Source organism: Chaetodon trifascialis, chromosome 13 (assembly GCF_039877785.1).
Source record: "Chaetodon trifascialis isolate fChaTrf1 chromosome 13, fChaTrf1.hap1, whole genome shotgun sequence".
Classification (NCBI taxonomy): domain Eukaryota; kingdom Metazoa; phylum Chordata; class Actinopteri; order Chaetodontiformes; family Chaetodontidae; genus Chaetodon; species Chaetodon trifascialis.
In genome coordinates this window covers 9328539-9342741 of record NC_092068.1, presented here as the reverse complement: position 1 = coordinate 9342741, position 14203 = coordinate 9328539, and the positions used below count along the sequence as shown (strand labels likewise).

General features: G+C 45.4%; 1 protein-coding gene across 1 annotated transcript in view; it reads left to right on the top strand.

The window, feature by feature from the left end:
• ptk7b (protein tyrosine kinase 7b) overlaps positions 1–14203 on the top strand; it is a 71226-nt gene that overhangs the window by 973 nt on the left and 56050 nt on the right. The gene's annotated exons all lie outside the window — the stretch shown is intronic.

The window sequence follows — 14203 nt, the reverse complement described above, 5'->3', positions numbered from 1 at the left end:
GAAAAAAAACAACAATTTTCCAAGTAAATCCAAGCTTCTGCAAGCTTCACAATGGCCAGACAGGAGGATGATTTCAATGCATTGGCAGATTTTGAGTGGGAAAATACTCTCTTTAAAAAAAATTGCTGTGTTTTATTCAAGACAAACAACATGGCTGTTTGCTCATCACTCTGGTTACACAGTAATTAAATTTCTCATGTGGAGCAGGGGAACGGGAGGATCACGCTAGGTTTTCCAGCTATCAGCGGAGGCAGCCTTACCATGTCATTATGTATTCCCAGGAGAATACTTCCCTCCTCACACAACACACTGGATGTGCCATGTCTGATTATCATATTCATAACTCTGTTTGCATGTTTGAACTGCCTCCCTGAGCCCCAGCATGGCGTGCTTTCATGGGTGCCATTCATATGCACGGATAGAGAGCAGCGCTCCTGCCTGACTGTCATCCAAAAAGGGGGAGAGCTGGAAAAATAAAAACTAACATGACGCAACGCCCTCCCACACCGACAAAGCCCCGAAGTTCATAACCTCGTCTGCAGAGTGAGAAGAAAGCCGCGAACGGATCCTTCCTAGGCTGAGCAAGGAATGCTGTTATCCTGCCAAGGCTCGGGCTCATTAACTCACCGCTCATCATGTCAAAACGGAGTCAGTTTTATCTGATCTCCACATGTAGACGACACACGGGTTGTGTTTGCCTGCGCCTTCAACACAGCCCTGATAGTCAGAGTGGCTGAAAAATTCCTTTAAGTTGAAGTGTGTCCCCCCCCCCCCGCCACCCCCACCCCCAGTCCTCCTCATGGTGCCCACTTTCAGATGAATGTGTGCTCTGTGTGCAGGCAGCAGGGGAGACGGAGGCTGCTTTGGGTTTGTGTTTGTAAGATTCATGAATAGAGCCAAGGCAGGTACTGTCTTGACAGCCCCGCGTTGGAAATATCCAGCCTTTAAAAGGACTGTCCGAATGTGTCGGAGCGCTGCAGAGGCCAGAGGTGACGGCGAACGAGCCGTTTTCATTGTGGCTTTATTCCCACATGAAGCTCCTCACAACACACCCACCGTGTTTCTGCGGGGTGTCTGATCTGCAGGATCTGGCCGCTGTGCTCAAATATTTGCCCAGGAGGTGTTTTTTTTTTTTTATATTTAGTTTACAGCAATCGCTCTGTTTTGCTGATGCCCTCTGAGCTTTTCTGTATCTGGATGTGGTTTCTATTTGTAGCTGACCAGCAGCAGCTCCTGACGCAGCTCTCAGTCGATGAAAGCCACTTATGGAGTTAATGTCCATAATGTTTACGCAGCATCCCTCCTCCTATCGGCCTACCCATCGCTCCCACCCTTCCCCCCTTGTCTTCTCGTGGTGTGTTTTTCATTCCCTCTTCTGCTCCACCAAGGCAGTCTCCTTCCTGAAGTATGGATGTGAAAAAGTGACTGGGCTTGTTGCCGAGGAGCTCTGATAGATGTGTAATTTTCAAGCAACATCCTCACACACTCATCTCCTCACAGACCCTCCTCTTTGATCTCGCTCCCTCGTGGCGCAGCTGGAGAAGATCTGCATTTCAGCTCTCCTGGAGCATTAATAATTTGGATGCCTGAGCGAAAAATAATTTTCACCTCCTGGTTTAGAGGTGTGCAATCAAATTACTTGAAGGAGATCACCAGCAAGCCCAGACTTTATTGGCTTTGTGCGTCTGCTCTCCGTCTTCCATAACCTGCTGTAAAACACGATGATGCAAACCAGTTAATCTGTCGGGTTTGTGTAATAGGTTTGTTTTTCGGTCACCTATCGCATGATGATGTTTTGCCCAGAAGGATAATGGACACAGGAAGTCAGTATTGTGCTAAAGCTCTCCTGTAATCAGGAATCGACCAGTGTTTTACTGAGTGGTGGTCCGCTGCTTTTCTTAAGACGATCCGTGAAGCTAATCTGCAGCATTTGTTCTGTTTCATGTCAGTCAGGGTCTGCAGAGGGGCTCTGAGCAGATCCCGTGTGGGCTTTTTTTTTTTTTTTTACATTTTGTCGGCGTACCCACCTGCGCTGCTCTATTTTAAAACCCGTACGCTTGGCTCTTATTAACCCAACCGTGCCCGTAGGCTGTTTGGCTGCACACTGGGCCCGATTCCCTGAATACTCTGATTCAGACAGGATGAAAGGATGATGCCTAAATAAACACAGGGATATGTTATGTGGACTAGAATTTGTCTGTTTACTATCAGGCACATACAGCGGTTTACCATCCTGTGGCAGCCATCAATCAAAGTGAAATTGTTCTGCTGGAATTTATTTAAACCCATCTGAGTGGATTACAATATTGAGCTCAGCGTGAGATTGGTATCTTTCATGCACAGCTGTTGATGCAGTGAACCGCTGTAACCAAATTCACATTGTGTGGGTTCAACATATTTTAAGAAAACGTTTTTTCTTAACATGTAACTCTCAGTATTTTTGATCTGGGGCATGTTGTCCTGTTTTTTTTTCCCACCAATTGATTCTGATATTTTCATTGTTATTTACTGACAGAGCTCCAGGGGTTGTGTATGAACATGTGTGCAATCAACAGCCCTGCAGCACGTTAATCCCGCTTTGTTAAGCTTCCACTGTTTAGTTCTTGTTCAGACTCAGTTAACGGCAGTAATATGTGGTTTTAGTATTTTTCAGCTACGGTTTGTGTAAGTGCTGCTGGGTCAGAAGTCAATAGCTGGGAATATTATAAGTCATAATGTGATATGATCTTATTAGGTTGTCGTTTGATGAGTTTCTTCAGAGATCTTTACTGTATGTGAGGCATTTTCCAGGTCTGTTTCAAGGTCAGCCAAAGCTAGCTGAGCCTAACAACGACCCAAAGCTTGGAGCAGAGGAATAGACTGGGAGGATAAGATCTGGTTCCCAGTGTGTTTGTGCACATCAGAGAGTTTGACTGGTTGCACGACTTGCGAGACTGGGGGAGGACTTCTGAAGGTCTTCCACGGCTCTTGTTTCTGGTCATTTATCAGGCAATGTTTATCCAGGTTTAGGTGAAGCCTTTTGAACCTGAGAGTCCTCTTTTTTTCCGCCTGGTCAGTATGTGCAGTTTACTCTCTCCATTATGGAGGGCTCTCCCCCCCCAGGGGAGGATCCTCTTACCCTCTCTCAGAAATAACAATCATGGCTACTCAATATCTCTGATTTTGGGGTCCTTGTCAGTTCTAAATCGATGTGCCCGTCTCCGCCTGGTTCTGTGTCCTCCAGACCATGACCTCAAATTGATACAGGTCTGCCATCTTTAAAGACGTTGAAGCTGGTGAGGTTACTTTGATACCTTCACCCACACCTCGTCTTTTCCTTGGTGACCAAAAATGTAGTTTTTGAAGCTTAGTAGAAATGCAACGAAGAAAGCACCCATTCTTTCTCACTGCGCTTATTTTTCTTATGACTCAAATAAACTGGAAGAGCGGGGTTGTAATGCTTCATCTTATTTTTAGTTTCGTGCCGGCTCTTCAGAAATGTGTTGATTGGAGTCATTTTAAAGTTATGGATCAATGGTTGCCAAAACAACATCCCATCATGCTAATATTTTCCAAGCTGTGACATTAAATGTTTGGTGTGCATTTGCAGGAAGCGTACCTGCTACGACCAAATCTCCCCGATGTTCTTTGGTGGGACTGAAAAATGGCCAGTTCATAACGGCCACTGCTCTCTGTGGCCCCTGTTGGCTCCACGTCATCAATAAAGCCAAATAAACAAAGTGCAGCGCAGGCCGAGCTACTCGCTTTAAATGATGATCGCTGCACCTAACGACCCGTGCGCTTGGGCTGCTGTGTGTATCTGTGTGTGTGATGGAGTGCTTGTGCGTTGGCTCGTGTGTTTGTGGCTTTGCTGGCTCGCTGTTGGAGCCCGCGGTTGTGGTCGGAGTCTGGCCTTGTAGATCTTTTTGCTTCTTTCCTGTCGTAGTTGGTCTGTTGCCCCTCACGGTTGCCAGTCTAGTCTGGAGGGATCCCTGTTGTTTATTGACGCGGTGCCTGCCTGCACAGCTCTGTCTCTTGTCTGGGCTGGAGAAGCGGTTAGCCTTCACCTCCACTCACCGCTGCTGCTGGCGTTGTTGTGTTACACTCAGCAAAGTGTTTTTTTTTCTGTTCAATGTGTTTCCAATAACTTGCTGCTGTACTTTAGAGGGATAGTGTGCTAGAGAAGCTTTGTAATTTAACACGGCTTAAATCCTGAATTTCACTTTCTGAGTATTTCAAAGCACAATCCCAACCTTAACATTTATTTTTTAAATGAATGTCCTAAGACGCTCAATAATTCAACCGGCACACAGTGATGTGACATTATTGTTCTCACACGAGATGCAGTTTGACATTTAACTTCAGCCCCGTTGAATCTGCTGTTGCTGGATCACTTATTTGCTTTTAGTGATAACCCGTGGTGTCACGTTCACTTTTAAAATGACAAATACAGATGTTTTTACTGGTTCAACACTGCAGATATCACCCACACCGACAGTTGTAAATCCTGAGGACAACCCTCTCCCTGCAGGGCAGGTGTGAGGCCCTGGTGAGGGAAGCTCGCTTCAGAGCGAGACAAAATCCCCGATTTGTTCCCGCGTCGGTGCCAAAGCATTCAAATTCATCTGATCGAAACGTGCAGGAATGCCTAATTTGGCTTCAGTCTGTTTGAAGGGGAGGGGTGGGGGGAGAAAGGAGGGCAGGAGAGGAGAAAGGCGTCTGGCATGCCATTGCATAATCCCAGCAGCCATTAACTCTTTGTGTCCCGAGGCTGAATGAACTCATCATAGCAACAAGCCACAAGCAGAGTGACATCAGGCAGGTCTCAATCAGCCCTCAGCTCCTCCCCACCACACCAGCGCATTTAAACAGGCTGAAAAGGCCGCTGGTGTTTAATGGAAATGGCCTTCAACTGTGTTTGATCTTCTAATGAATGGGGTCGGCTGCCTACGACTGACCCCGCAGAGGGCCCAGCTGATGTTTGGAGAGAATATATTTGCCTCCAGTGGGTCTCTGCTGATTTACCGTATCATCCAGCTCGCTTGTTCTCTGTTGTGTTTGGTGCTCGTCACGATGCTGTGTTTTGTCTTTCCGCCGTAGCTTGCAGCACAGCTCAAAGGGCACAGGGAGGGTCAGATGTGCCTCCATGGCAGCCTGTGCAGTGTTAACCTCCTGGTGCTGGTACCTGACTAAACCCGTGCAGCTGGGATCCTCTCTATGATGGAGCGTGACTTAAGCTGGTGACTTTTGCTCTTGGCTTCATCTGCTGTTGTGAATGTTGCAGAGCTTCCCTTTTCCATCCACGTTTTGGATGTGAACCAAGAAGAACCACACTAATACTACTTCTGACATTCTCCCACACTTTGAAGTAGCACAGTCGAGTCTTTTCTTTTCACTTATCAAAGAGTATTTCTTAAAAGGGAAAAATTGTCCCTGAAAGATATGTGGAGATGAAGGAGACGATGCTTCAGAGGAAAACACTGCAGCAATTCAAAAAACAAAACCAATTTCTTGTCATATTGTTCAATGCTCTTTCAGACAAGAAGTACAGACAAGGCCACTGCAATAGAAAAAAATGACGGTAGATGAATGGACACTGGAGATGCAGCCGTGCACTGAGAATAAAAGGGAAACATAACTAATAAATATCTAATCACATATTGCTCAGGTTTCCAAAGGATTTACGTTAGACTACAGAGCTTCACTGCCTTAAAAGTTCAGGTTCATTCTTAAGAAGAAGAGTCGAGTTGAAGTCCAGCATATTTACAGTAAATCTCTCCAATCATAAGGTCCGGTGAAAACACTACCAGAGGTAGATGAATTAAAAATTAAGATATGTTCCATCTCCACGCTATTTTCCTCTGCTGCTTCTTGCAACCAAACCAGAGTTGTTGATGATTGGTGGGTCTTACTCTTGAACGAAAAGGTCTGTCTCTGTCGGGATCCTTTCTTTAATTCTGTCAGACACTTATTAAAACAACGCGAGCCTCTCTGCAGCAAAGACAAACACTGTGAGTGGACGCACATTGATTACAGCACGGTCTGCTTCACACCTGCTGGCTGCAGCGCTCTCACCCCGTGTCGGACCGGTTTCAGCTTGGTTTGTCTCATGGGTGTTGGTTTGCCCTTTTTATGGACGACATAATGTGCAGAAATAGATATTTGAATGGTTCAAACCTATGTGGTCTTTTTCTTTTTTTTTAAGAGGAAATGCCAAAAACAACACACAGCGTTGTTTTTGGCATATTGTGACAGCCCTTGTGTGCGCTGGCCTTGGTAAATTCTTCGCCCTCGCCGCTGCGGTGCCATCCGCAGTGGGTCTGAATGATCCCGTTGGCTCGTGTGGCCTTGTGGAAAAGCTTCTTTCTCAATCAGGTCGTTGTCTTTGTTTACATCGTCAGCCTCTAACCAGCGCTGCGGCTAAGCACAGTTTCATGTGTTGTGGTTTGGGTTTGCCGGCTGACACTCCATCTCCTTTTTTCTTATTTGTTTCTCTTTTCATTCAGCCAGATTCTTCTTGTAAATTCTTATATTGCATTTTGATGGCAGCAGTCATTCTCTGAGCTCAGCTCCCTTTCTGTGGACTCTTTCATTTTGTGCCATGCTAACATGAACTATAAACAAATCATAACAAAGCAGCAGTGAGAAGGGTGCACAAAATGGCACTGCATTTAATGGGGTAGTTAGCTTTGACATTGACGTTGGTGGTCATATGCTAAGTAACTAAAAGACGACTTCTTCTGTTTGTCAGTGAAGCCGGTCATTCAGTAGATTTATGCACTGGCTGCATAATCACCTAGTGAAACCTCTGCTGACCCAGGATCTGTTACCCAGCCATGTTTGTCGATTATAGATCTCGTCTCCTGCAGCCTGTGCGCCCGGCAGCATAAGCACATTAAGGCCAGCAGTGTTCTGTATTAGTAGACAGTAATTAAAACAGCAGAGAGGGAAGCCCATTACACTGCCAGCATCGTTATTTTCTGTGGTTTTAATTAAGTTAAACAACCTCACCGGCCTCTCCAGCTTCACCCTGTTCCCTCTCTGTCGCTGCTGTGCTCGCACTCAGTTTCACCTTCCTCTGCTCCTTTTCACTTTATTCGTTCTAGTTTCACAGACTATGCCAACTCCTGACTCCCTTTAAACCCCCCGTCCTCCTTTCTCCTGTCCTCCATCTGAACCTCCCCCCCGAGTCTGCATTAAGCTACACTTCAGTGTTTTCTTTAATCAGCTCTGACAGAGGGATGGCACAGCAGAGGCAGGCTGAGGAGGTTTTGGTTAAACTGCGACTCTTTGCTCGGCGTTTGAGGAGTGATGGGAAGGGTGCTGAAATGATGAACAGTTGTGTTAAATTCTGCTGTGGGGGGAGCAGTTTTGGACTCTTTCAAGTCTGTACTGACACAAACTATTTATCACATCAGGGGAAAGCCTGATGATTTGTTTGGTGAGTTGTTTTCACCAGTATGACGAGGTCACAGGTTAGTCCAGGAACATCTGCTGCAGGAAGGCGCTTCCTGTTTGTCATTATTCCCTCCATCCTTCCACCCTGTCAGGAGACTGATGTGAAGCACCGGGCCTCTCTCGGTGTAATTCAAACTTATTTCATCATGTGTGCTGTGCAGTGTATTTGCCTGAACTAGCATGGCTGCTAAAAGCCTTACAATTGCTTATTCTGGGTTTCCATGGAGAATTTTAATGCTGCATGGTCTAAAAGCTGTTTTTAAAGGATTTTCCACTCTGCCAAGAATAAAAGTCTTGAGGGGCAAACTTGATTGTTGTATTTTTAAGGATTTCTTCTACTTGAAAATGGCTCGGTATAAATGCACTGAATATCTGCACAGGCTGGAAAACATCAAGCAGAGAACACTAAATGTGGATAAGGGTCTTCTATAAATAACCTGTGATGTTAGGCTACTGATTATTCTTTGAGTCACTGCAGAGTATTTGGCATTTTGCTATAAAAATTGCTGAAATGATCGCGTGATAATCAAAATAGTTGCAGGTCAGTCAGCTGAAGTGGCACCAAAAACATGCACGGTGGCAAATTCCTTGGATTCATGTGCGCTGATTGTTGTGGCCTGTGTAAACAATTCCTGGCAGGTGTTACATGAGTTTATCAGTCGTCTGTGGGTGAAATGAAAAGTTCATTCCTGTCATTGTTATCAGTATCAGCTATTACTAGCCTCAGTCAACAGTAACAGTATTTACCTTCAAAAGCCGTACATAGGCTGATCCCCACAGAGCACACACACACACACACACACACACACACACACACACACACACACACACACACACACACACACACCAGCAAATACAGAAATAATACACACGACGACAATAGGCTGCTCTGTGCAGGTGCAGACAGCCAACAGCAGCCTTGTTGATTGGGGAGCACAGGACAGTGTTTCCTGTCCTTATCTGCCGAGGTGACGACGGACAGAAATGCCCGTGTTGTGTCTGACAATTGACAATGGTCCCCGGCTCCCCCTCCTGTGCCAGAGAGCAGAGGAAGTAGATGTTTTGTGGTGGTTGTTTCATCCTGGCGTTGCGTCAGAGCGGATGATGGTCTCCGCAGCGTCCTCCCTGTTCCACCCTACAGCTTTCACCGGGGCTTTGTGTCCTCATCCAGGTTAGGACCCAGGCCGAGGGCCGCGGTCCCATCTTTCCTTGCTCTGAACCATGTGGCCGGGCGTCTCGGCGCTCTGTGCGTGTGTGGTCAGGATGGAGGGCAAAGGCTGCGGTCTCCCTGAGGGTCTGGACAACAGCCGTGGCAGGAGAAGGCCAGCGGCTGTTTGGCTGTTGACTTCCTGTGGTGCAGATGGGGGCCCCCCGTGCCGATGAACACACGGGGCTTTCACTGCTTGTGGAATTTAAAAAAATATGTAAACGCAGACTGACGCCATGGAGGAAAGGCTACTTTGTGAATGTGCATGTTAGTGTGGCATACATATCTGTCTGCATTGTTTTTAGTGAGATTTGTCCTGGTGTGTGTCCTTATTGATGGGCTCCAGGTGTGCACTGTTTTGGCTAACTAGCCAGCAGCTACCCCCTCTGTATTTTTGGTTGCTCGCTTAATCCCTATTTTCAAATATTGCGTCTGTTCAGAGGAGAATGGAGAAGTTTAACGTTCGAAAAGTGCTGGATGGTTGGATCCTCCTGGGGAACACGATGCCAGTATTTTCAGCTTTGCTAGGTGGGTTTCTGCTAACAGTAGCTAACATTTACAGACTGTTTTTGCACACTGACAGATGACAGCAGTGTGGCCACACATTGGCAGTTCTTCGCAACGCTGCGAAATATGTTGGCAAGTTGACTCTCTTCCACTTGTCAGTACTGTTGTTTCAATTCAAAGATAATGGAAGTAAATCCATCTGTTTGTTTTAATTATGCATCATAAAAGTAGCCAGTGATGGCACAGTGACAGAAAAAATAAATCAATAGAAATCAAAAATTTGAAGCTTCAAGATGCATCGAGAACTGTTTCCTAATCTCATCTGAATCAGAGTCAAATGAGCTTCCTACAGATTCCCACCTCCACGCATGACCGGTGATGCTTCACCTTCATCGCTGCTGCACGAGAAAATGCACAGCCTGTGATTGTGTCTGTAGCAGAGGAGAAGATTAGAAGAAATTCACTGCACTTTGTCTGAAATGATACACATTCAAGTAATCTTTGAGACGCACTTTGCAGACAGCTCCGTCTTTTGGGAAAACGGACTCTGCCTTTATTCAGAGACGGAGTCTTGTATTTCACCCCGTTGCGTTTTTGCCCCATGACTTCACCGGGCCTCTTTCATCTCCGTGCTCATGGTTTCCAGGCAGACGTCTTGCTCTGCCTTTGTGCGTGCCCTCCCGTCCTGTCATTTTGGAGGAAGCAAAGAAAAGGGTTGCAGTGAAAACTACACCCCTGCCTCCCCTGCAACCTCACACGTCCATCTTAAAATGAGGTCAGATGACACACAAGCCCCGGGTGCACCTCTGTCTCGCTCTGGCTTCCTCGCACTCCTTTTCTACTCCTGCTCCTCTATCAGCGGTGGCTAGCTTTGAAAGGGAGAAAACTGCTCTGACTCATATTCAGCAACCGCCCTCACACTGTGATGTAAAAAGGGTTCGAGAAACCCTTCCATCTGCTTTCAAAAAAGCCCGTCATGTTTGAACCGTGTGTGCGTCGAGTGACGATCTAATGCTCCATACTGCATTCCTCACCCACACATGTCAAACGGGAAAGAAATGTCAAATTGTAGCTGTCGTGCTTCCTTGTCATGTGCTGCATTTTGGATATTGATCTAGTAAAAATGTCACCATAGCTCATTGACAGTGATTGATAGTCGGCCTTGAGGTGAAGCTGCTGCACCCTGTCGCTTCAGTAATGTAGTTTGTAAGGCTGCTTTACTTCGACTTGATTCCTTTTGAATTGCAAAAAGCGACAACGTCACCGCATCTTGATAAAAACAGCAGTCGTCCTCGCGTCAGAGCCGCTTATTGGGAAAGCAAGTTTCCAGATTTTCAGCCGGCCGCGGCCAAACTCGGCAGCACCTCGCAGAGAAGAGGCTAGTCATGAATTAAACAAGCACTACTATTCATAGACACCCGCACAAGTGTTTCTCATCTCGTACAAGAGAAAGAGCTGGATGTCCTGCAGCTTTTCCTTCACCCCTCCCTCTTTGTTTGATCTTTTTTTTTTCTGGCACTGTAACTCTTTCTAAAACTCTGTGGCTGTTCAAAAGGCATTAAACATGAGTGAGTTCCCCAGTGCACGGAAATGGTGAGAGACGCTCTCAGAATATGCTGAGCGTATTAAGCCATACAGCAGGGCCCCAGCCTCCCAGAGCTGTTGGCCCCTGCACCCCGTTTCCCTCTGTAAACATTCACAATTCACACATTAGTGTTTTTTATTTCTATTTTTTTTTTGAATGTGTTACATTGAGGTTGCCTATTGGGATTCCTCAAGTCATTGCTATGTACCGTATTTCTGGTAAATGCTTGGTTTACTTTGGAAATTTGGCTATATTACATAAATGTTTGTGGAAGGAAGGAAAAGTGTACTAGGGCTTTGTTTTTACACTCAGTGAGACCACATTTGGCTCGCTGCGAACAGCTATAAAAAGCCAGAGGCAGCATTGTTGTAAAACCTAAGATTCATGTCTTAATTATGTTCCTTTGATGTTAGCTCCAAAATATTGGGAAGCAGATAAAGGAACAAACATTATCTTGAAGACACGAGTCTTGCTTTTCACATTGAACATCTTTTTTTTTATATTCCCCAAATTGACTACAAAGCGTAGCAGTCATGAATTTCCATCTATAAGTCAGACATGCGTCGCCCCCCCCTTTTTCGTGTCACAGCTGGAAATCAGAAGTGAAAGGTTTGGCTGCAGACTGCATGTCAAAGCAGCTTTTACGACACTGATGGTGGGACAGCGGTTTGCTGTGCTTCTAAAAATGTCCTAATGAAGACTTTAAATTCAAGCAGGAGTATGATGATTGGACAGCTGGAGGACATCAGGACGTCAGACCAAGAGGGAGGGAGGTTAAGGGTTCAGAGAGAAGCTGAGGTCACCCCCCCCCCCCCCCCACCCCCCAAAAGACCTGCTCAGGTTTCCACGCAGATGGACTCTAACAAGCATTAACCTGATTCAAAGTGAGGAAGAGACGCAGGTTTTAAGCCAGTGCAGATGGAAGTGTGAGCTCCCAAGCGGAACCCCGTCAGCGTTAAATGTGTAAGGAATGATTAAAGGTCGGGGGCAGACCAAGGGTCTGTTTGCTCCAGATACTTTTTTTTTGTTTGTTTCAGATGGCTTAAAGGTCACATTTTTGACAACAGGTATGTGAATAGACACTCTGCAGATTTTCTGCACAGGAAATTCAATGCAACAACTCGCTGTGAAGTGATGAACGAAGGGCGGTTCAGATCCAGCACTTTTCAGTCAGAACAGGATTGTCCTTGAGCAAAACACAGAGCACTCCTCCCTGACAAAAATGTGTGTGTGTGTGTGTGTGTGTGTGTGTGTGTGTGTGTGTGTGTGTGTGTGTGTGTGTGTGTGTGTGTGTGTGTGTGTGTGTGTGTGTGTGTGTGTGTGTGTGTGTTTGTTTGAGGAGAGACTGACAAAGATCTCTCCCTGTCACAGTGACGGGATCTTGATCCTCTCATTTCCTCTAGACGTGGTCTTTCTGGCAGTCGTCAACTTGATCCTGTGATTCTGATCTGATCTGATCTGATTGTCTCTGCGGGTCAGGCGATGCCGCAGAGACAGGACCTGTCCTACCAAGCTCCCACATGAATTTATTAGACACTGCTGCGGTATCCGCCACACATCAGCCTTTGATGCATCTGATTCCCAACAAATCAAAGCTTTATAAGACACTATAGTTAAAAAAAAAAGATTATGCAGTTAAATATCATAGCAGCATTTAAAGCGATACTTTAGTTCCTGTAACCAGTTTTTACTAAGCCTGCTTAAAACTTACATAAGTCACCGTTCATATAGAAATTGCGTGCAGAGTCCTGCTAATGCTGCTTTGGTTTTGGAGTATTAGCCTGAGGGTTGTGTGTTTCAGAGTGTGTGAGGAAAAATGGGTTAAAGATTAGATGAAATCAGTTACATGTCTGGGATTAGTCCTGCCTTTCAGATTTCTCAGTGAGATTACTGTAATAATTGCAAACTGACGCTCACACCTGTTGTTTATAGTTTGTTGACAGTTAAATAAGCGGTGACACGTTGCCGTTTCTGCAGTTTTATGAGCCGAATATGATTAACTGCCCTCGTAGTGACTCACTCTTCAACATCTCTTTTTCTGTATATATGCCTGCAAGGAAAACACTGTACAGGATCTTGTGGTGTATCTGATGTCCCCTTTAAGGTCTGTTTTTATGAATGAGGGCTGCTTTTAGGTGGCTAGTTCCTGAGGTCACCCCGAGCCGTGCGGCGAGATGATTCCTCCAGAGCTTGTGCAGCGGTGAACAAGTGGTTCTTGTTAAATGTGAGCCGGAGAGAAAATAGCTGCAATTGAATGTGAAACCATATGCTTCTTATTTGGTGAAAATGCTTTTTTTTTGTTTCAGATCTTGTTAAATGTAGTGTTGCCAGACTGCTCAATACATGCCATAAACAATGGCCCATTTTCAGCATTTTATGATGGAATATTACTGTATGACGGAGGCCAGTTCCCAAAGAAGCTTCAAGCGATTTCATGAGAGGCTTTCATTGATTTTTCCAGTTTGTAAATTAAACCTCTGTTTTTTTTTTTCTTCGAAGCGTGTTCGTGTCTTTGTCTTGGGTTCAGTGAGAGTCGTCCTACATGGACGTTGTGTTGAAATGATGAATGAATGAATCCTGAGGGGAAATTCTGCGCTAATAATTTTCATGTGGTTTTAGGCCCACAGCACATGGTCGTATCAGACCCCGCTGTTCTGCAGTTTAACACTGTTACCCTCCTTTGAGGAGCACAGGAGCATCTTTGATAGTTCGTCATTTGTTAGCCCTGTAAACTACGGTACATTGCAAGTAATGCAATTTCCTTTTAACTCTGTTAACATACATGGCGATGAGCAGGTGGCTGCATAAATCTGAAATATAGGTTGACTGGAGGTATTTGGGGAGCTAAACTGTTCTGTTTCTTTTGGCTGCGCTCCAGCAGGACTTCGCTACTCCAAATGAAGTAACGGCTTGCTCAGCAAAATAAACAAAAAACTACTTTAACCTTTTTTCAGCCAACCTGCAGATTTTTCCCCCTCTTATATTTAATGTTTGCTTTAGCTTCTAAGTTGTTGGTTGAGTGAAATGGTTAGATTTATTTGAAATGTCTGCACACTTTTACACACTTGTGGCAAAAGAGTACATTTGCTACTGCAGACAGCACAGTATGAAGTTGCAGTGCTCTGATATTTTTCTTCATTTAAGCCGTAAGTGGCAGACTTGTCAGAAAGGTATTTTCATGGGTTCATAGCAGTGCAGGGAAGCTGGGTGTGCCTTCAGACTTTCAAGAGTGAAGCTCAGTTGCTGGGATCAGTGGCTCTTTGTTAACGCATGTTAGAAAACGGTTATTCTGACCCGCTGTTGTAAGCCGCAGTGTCTGTAGTTAAGCCTGACCCTGGGTGTCAAACATGTTGGACAGAGCTGGAGCTTTATGATCAAAGGTCAAGACATGTGTTTTAACCCCAGGTTCTGAAACACTGGGACTTCTGTATAACATGACCCCTCACCTTTTAAACAAGGTAAATCTG